This window comes from Pteropus alecto, unplaced genomic scaffold, assembly GCF_000325575.1.
Source record: "Pteropus alecto unplaced genomic scaffold, ASM32557v1 scaffold157, whole genome shotgun sequence".
Classification (NCBI taxonomy): domain Eukaryota; kingdom Metazoa; phylum Chordata; class Mammalia; order Chiroptera; family Pteropodidae; genus Pteropus; species Pteropus alecto.
The window spans coordinates 2091470-2097677 of NW_006440626.1; the positions used below are offsets into that span (position 1 = coordinate 2091470).

The window sequence follows — 6208 nt, forward strand, 5'->3', positions numbered from 1 at the left end:
TGCTAGAGTGGGGGCTGGGGACCCAGGGTAAACGGAGCAGGGAGGCCCTGAGGGGGACACAGCCCTCAGAAAGGGCACCCTGACCTGGGATCCTGGAGGTGGTTCTGGAAGGACAGCGAGCACTTTCTGCACAAGGACACAGACACAGGAAGGGGGCGTGGTGGGGTGCAGAGAACATCCGGGCAGGCAGGTGTGGGCTGGTCAGGGAGCAGATACAGGGAAGAGACCTTGCTCCATCTGGAGGCCCTGGGAACCATTGGGGCTTCAGAGTCAAGGGCAAAGGCTGCCCCGGGGGGGGGCGGAGGGGTGGCTGCTGGCCAGGGATTCCATGAAGCCCCGTGAAATGCAGAAGCAGCCTTGGTGCCCACCGGGCTCTTAAAGGCCGGTTGACCCCCAAATCCAGCCGGTGAGGGCTCTCTCACAAGGTGAATGTTGTTCTCACCTAACATGAAATGAAGAACGTGGATGTAAAATTGAATAACACAGGATAATTCCAACTTTAACAAAAAGCAGGTAACCTAAATATGCATAGTAAAAATTGTAACAAATGCACAAAAATTGTAACAAATGCAGCAGCCGTCATAATCATGAGGCCAACACTTACTAGGAACGGCTGGCTGTCTGCCCGACCTGGGCAGAGCCCCAGCCCGAAAATCACCCTTCCGCCCTCACGCTGCGAGGGGGCGGCACCATTTCTCCCACCTGCCAGTGAAACCTGGAGCACGGAGTGCAGAGCTCGGGAGGCCTTTGCTCAGGGCCCCTCTGCTAGCGCTCCTGGGGGGCTGGGGAGCTGGGGAGCCTGAGGCCTGCACACCACACACCACGGCGGGATGTAAGATGCTTACACTCATGACGGCTTTATCAGTTTCCACAAGGTCTCTGATGAGCATTATTTTAAAGAGAAAAATATCAGAGTGTTGGCTACGCAGCAGATTCCAGCTCTCTGCTTAGTGACTGAGTGTCCCCTCCCTGGGCCTCGGTTTTCTCACGTTTTGGGTAGGAACTGTCTCCCCGCACCCCGGGATCACTGCGCAGATGAACCAGGAGGATGGACATTGCCGAGGGCTGGGCATGTGACACGGGGCCCGCCGGTAAATGTGCCTTTGCTTCTTCCTCTCTCCTCCTCCTCCCCTGCCCTCTGGCTTCCAGAGTGCTCACAACCGTTCCCAGGGTGCAGGTTAGAATGGCCACAATGTGAAGGGCCACCTGCCCTGGGGCCAGGACACCACTGACTCTAAGCGGCTGTCAGGTGGATGTGAGCACTGGACCCAGAGCCCTGGAACCCAGCGACTACTGTGTCACCTCGGGAGAGCCCAGGCCACCTCAGCCCAATTCCTTACCTATGCAACGAGGACATAAACCCTTTGCTAAGCCTGTTTAATAAATGCGGTGAACCCACAGCGAAGTGACAGTGTTCAGGCAACTATAATGAGCTGTATTCAGTCCGTTAGGTCTCCCGTGGAATGTGACACGGGCTGGGCAGGGGGGAAACCCTCACACCATACTGACGCTTACATACAGGTAGGGAAACTGAGGCCCGGAGGCCGCGGGGCAGGGACTGCGGGGTCAAGCACTGAAATGGGCCAAACCTCAGGTCTCCTCAGGGTGACCCAATGAGCCTTTTCCCAGGACAGTCCTTGTTTATAACCACTTGATCCCAAACTAACGGCCCCCTCTCAGTCTCAAAAGAGTCCCTTTTACATGTCCTCAAGGTTAATGCCGCCAGCATAAGACACGTGGGCGTCATGAACCCCGGATATAATTCACGGAGGTGGATGGTAACCTTCCCCAAATGCAAACTCCAGACTAATCAAGGGAAAACCTCAGACAATCCCAGGTGGAGAAACATTTTTTTCAAAATAACTTATCAGTACTCTAGCACAGTGGTCCTCAACCTTTTTGGCACCAGGGACCGGTGATCCTATGAGAATCTAACACCTGATGAGGGGAAGCTGAGGTGGTGATGCCGGCTGCAAATGCAGATGAAGCTTTGCTCACCTCCTGCTGTGCAGCCCAGTTCCTAACAGACCTCAGGTCTCCTCAGGGTGACCCTATGAGCCTTTTCCCAGGACAGTCCCTGTTTATAACCACTTGGTCCCAAACTAACGGCCCCCTCTCAGTCTCAAGAGTCCCTTTTACGTGTCCTCAAGGTTAGTGCCGCCAGCATAAGACACGTGGGCGTCATGAACCCCGGATATAATTCACGGAGGTGGACACGCCCACTGTGGTAACCTTGCCCCAAATGCAAACTCCAGACTAATCAAGGGAAAACCTCAGACAATCCCAGGTGGAGAAACATTTTTTTCAAAATAACTTATCAGTACTCTAGCACAGTGGTCCTCAACCTTTTTGGCACCAGGGACCGGTGATCCTATGAGAATCTAACACCTGATGACCTGAGGGGCAGCTGAGGCGGTGATGCTGGCGCTGGGGAGCGGCTGTGAATACAGATGAAGCTTCGCTCACCTCCTGCTGTGCAGCCCAGTTCCTAACAGGCTCTGAACCAGTACCTGTCCGCGGCCCGGGGCTTGGGGACCCCTGCTCTAGCATCTTCGAATGTGTCAAGGTCACAAGGAAAGACCCAGGGAAATGTCACCAACTGCAGGAGACTAAGGAGAAATCACTAAACTGCACTGTGGGACCCCAGATGGGGTGCTGGGGCAGGCTTAACACAGCAGTGGGAAAGCAGAGAATTCTGGCCAGGTCCAGCAGTGTTAATTTCCTGGCTTTGATCATGGCCCCGTTAGGGGAAGCCGGGCGAAGGGTGAGGTGAAGAGTATGTGGAAACTATACTTTTGTACTTTTCTGTAAGTTTAAAACTAGTTCAAAATAAAACGTTAAAAAGAAGCATCCTGGTTTGGACGGTAACTTGCACAATCACCTACTTCCTCCACATGACTCCTGCTCTGAGACCCAAAATGGCTACCATCCAGTTTGGGTTTTTTTTCCTATTTTTCTTTAATTGAAGTGAAATTCACATTATGAGAAATTGACCATTTTGCAAAGTACGGGATCCAGTGGCATTTAGTACTGTCCCCATGCTGTGCAAGTACCATCGATATCAACTTCTAAAACATTTCATCACCCCAAAAGAGCCCCCACACCCTCGTCCCTCACCCCCAGGGGGCTTCCTGCCTCTACAGATTTACTCTTTCTGGATGGTTCCTGGGATTGTACAATATGTGGCCTGTGGGGTCTCGCTTCTTTCACTGAGAGTGTTTTCAAGGTTTCCCCACATTACAGCATGTGCCCATACTTCTCCCCAAGGTTTTTTTTGGGGGGTCATGTCACCTTGCCACAGCACCCAGCCACTGTCCAGGAAATCCCCACAAAGGACTCGCCTGACATGCCAGCTGACCAGGCCCTAGAGCCCACCATCCAAGTCCTCCACTGTACAGAAGGGGCCCACTAGGGAGCAGGGGCTTCCCTATGAGCCAGAGCGACAGAGTAGGGTCTCAGCCCAGGGCTCTGTCCCCACCCCAGGCTGCCCCTTCCAGGGCCTGGCTGTGTGTATGCTCCACTGGGCCTAGGGGATCAGAGGGTCAGAAAACAGGGAAGCCAGATGCCCCAACGTGGGAAGAGCCAGGCAGGGAGCTTCTTGAGGCCTCCTGGAGACTGCCCAGCTCCTGAGTCGCCCTACCGGGGGACCCACAGAGCTGAGTCATGCGGGGCCAGGCTGGGCGTAGGGCAGCTGGCCTTGGCAGGCTTCAGATCTGCTCTGGGGCCCCAGGGAGGGTCGGGGAGGGCCAGGGAGCACCCATGTCTGGTAAGAGGCTCAGGACTCAGGCAGAAGGACAGAGCTACCCACATGTCCTTTACGTCTATCTCTGTCAGAGGTCACCAATTCGCTTGGTGACCCCAGGCGAATGCTCTTCTGATCCTCCTCAGTTTCCCCCTATGTCCGGTGGGTACAAGCTGCCCTGCCTGCTTCATGGGGTGGTGGGGAGGCTCAGTTGAGGACCAGATGAGGGGCTATGGGTGTGAGTATTGGGGGCTACTCACCCATTCCTTTCAGGGAAAGAAGCGGCCCCGTGGCATAGACCCGAGGCTGAGGAAACGTCAGCCAGTCGCCCGTGGGACACTAAGTGGGTGAAAATGGCTCAAGGCCTGGTGCCAAACACGGCCAAGCAGAGGGCTCAGGACCTGGGGTCCAGAGGAGGCTCTAGGCCTCTGGAAATGAGTGGCGAGGGTAGGGTGGGGCTGGGCTTGTCCTGACGGTCTTTACTTCACTTACTGTTCACAGTGGCCACAGGGGAGGGGATCAGCTGCTGCTTCGCCCTGGGCCCGAACCATGTGGCCCTCTCAGCCTCCCCGTAGACTCCTCCGAACTATTCCCATTGTCCAGGCGAGGAAACTGCCAGGGACTGGGAGTCACGAACCTTCCAGGTCTCTGTAACTCTGGGGCCCACAACGCCACCCCACCCCCTGAGCTGGGAGTGTGCTGGCCTCAGGTCTGGGCCCTACAGCCACTCATAGACTGTCACCTCACCTCCCTCAGCCTCCTCCCTCCTCCCAACAGGGCACTTGAGGCCCTTCCCAGAAGTCTGCAAGTCAGGGCAAGATCAGGCCTCAGGCTGCTCCCACCCCACCTCAGCCTTTCCACCCTCTGCCTGGTGCCAGAAGGTTCTCTCAGGGAGGACAGCCTCTCTCCAGCCCCAGGGCCAATGTCCCCGCCCCCACAGGGCAGTGGGGCAGCAGTTACAGGATCTCAGCCCCCTCTTTTCCCAAGGTGGGACCCAGAACTTGTGACGCTCCACTCTCCCGGCCTCTTGTGTCCTTGTCTGTTAAGTGGGTCTCCGGGGCCTCCCTGGAGAAGGTGACCCTCCATGTAGAAGGTGACAAAACTGCCCAAAAGCAGCACAGAGTTTCGCTCTTTCTCTGATCTGTCCGTTAAGTGGGTCTCTGGGGCCTCCCTGGAGAAGGTGACCCTCCAACTGCCCAAAAGCAGCACAAAGAGTTTCGCTCTTTCTCTGATCCCTCCCTCCCCAGACGTCCCCAGCCCCCCTGACCCCTCTCCCTGGAGCCACCACTGTCCCAGTAACAATTCACAGTAACTCCTCCTCATTATAACCTCCGTGGAGCTTTTTCACTATGAAAAAGTCTGGAAGGATCCACATCCAGCTGGTAACCCGGGAGGTCTGGGCCGAGGTGGGGCTGGGGGGATATGGGGGGGATTTGGGGGGAATTTGCTTTAGCGAGCCTGACTACTTTTTTAAACACAGAGCACATCCAGGCATTGCTCGCACAACCAAAAATAAGTAGAATAAAATACAAATAAAAGAAACCCAGATTTGAAACCAAAATAATAAAAAGACAAGACTGTGCCGAGTAAAATATGGCTCCCTCCCTGTCAGCCCGAACCCCCCACCCCGCACCCCGCTACCCCATTCAAACCCTGGCTCCACGGCTGGAGCTCTGTAACCCTGGCCAATGAAGAGTTCCCAGGTGAGCCTCCGTTTCCCCCAGTTCAAAGGGCTCCCTTCGGGGGCCCAAGGTTACCTGTGAGCTCCCTCCGGGGGTGCTGAGCAGCCACCTGGAAACGGGAAGAAGTGGCCTGCTCCCTGCCCCACCAACAGGCGGGCCACCCTCCCGCCCTTGCTCCTCAGGGCCTTCCAGGGCCAGTGCTGTTGCCCAAGAGAAGCGGCCGCCTGCTGCGAGGGGCAGGGAGGGGAGGCTCCGCCCCACAGAGACCAAGGCCCTCTGCCCACATCCTGGCAGCTCCGCCTTCTGGTTGAGGGCCGCTGTGTGCCAAGCTCCGTGGGCGGGTGCTTCTCGCACACAGCCTCCTCTGACATCCTGGCCTTACGCACGATCTTTTCCGAACAGCCTCAGTCCCAAGGGGAGGCTCAAGTCCTGCCCCTCCTGCGGTGCCAGTGGCCGGTACCAAGTACCACCGCGCCTTGGCAGGCCAGCCAGAGAGGCTCGCAGCCCGGAACAGGCCACAGACATCTGCCTGGCTGACCCCGCACTCAGCAGTATGTCCACTGCCGGAAGCCCCACGACCCATCCCACCCAGGCCCCGAGCGTCTCTGCAGGAGGGGCAGGGGACAGGCAGGTCCCACACCAGTCCCCTGTCCAGGCTCCAGCTCACCTGAGCACTGGACTGGAAACTAGGGACCTGACTTTGGGCGAATCGGCTCCCCAGTCCGGCCCGGGTTTCCTCTCCTAGAAATGAGAGTTTCCAGCGGGTCTGGAGACAGCGATCTCC

General features: G+C 56.7%; 1 protein-coding gene across 1 annotated transcript in view; it reads right to left on the reverse strand.

Moving 5' to 3' along the window:
• Positions 1–5659, reverse strand: part of TSPO (translocator protein) — a 9596-nt gene extending 3937 nt beyond the window's left edge. The window contains exon 1 of the mRNA XM_006917342.3: positions 5500–5659. The gene's annotated coding sequence lies outside the window, so the exon portion shown is untranslated. The remainder of the gene's footprint in view (positions 1–5499) is intronic.
• Positions 5660–6208: the final 549 nt, after the last annotated feature.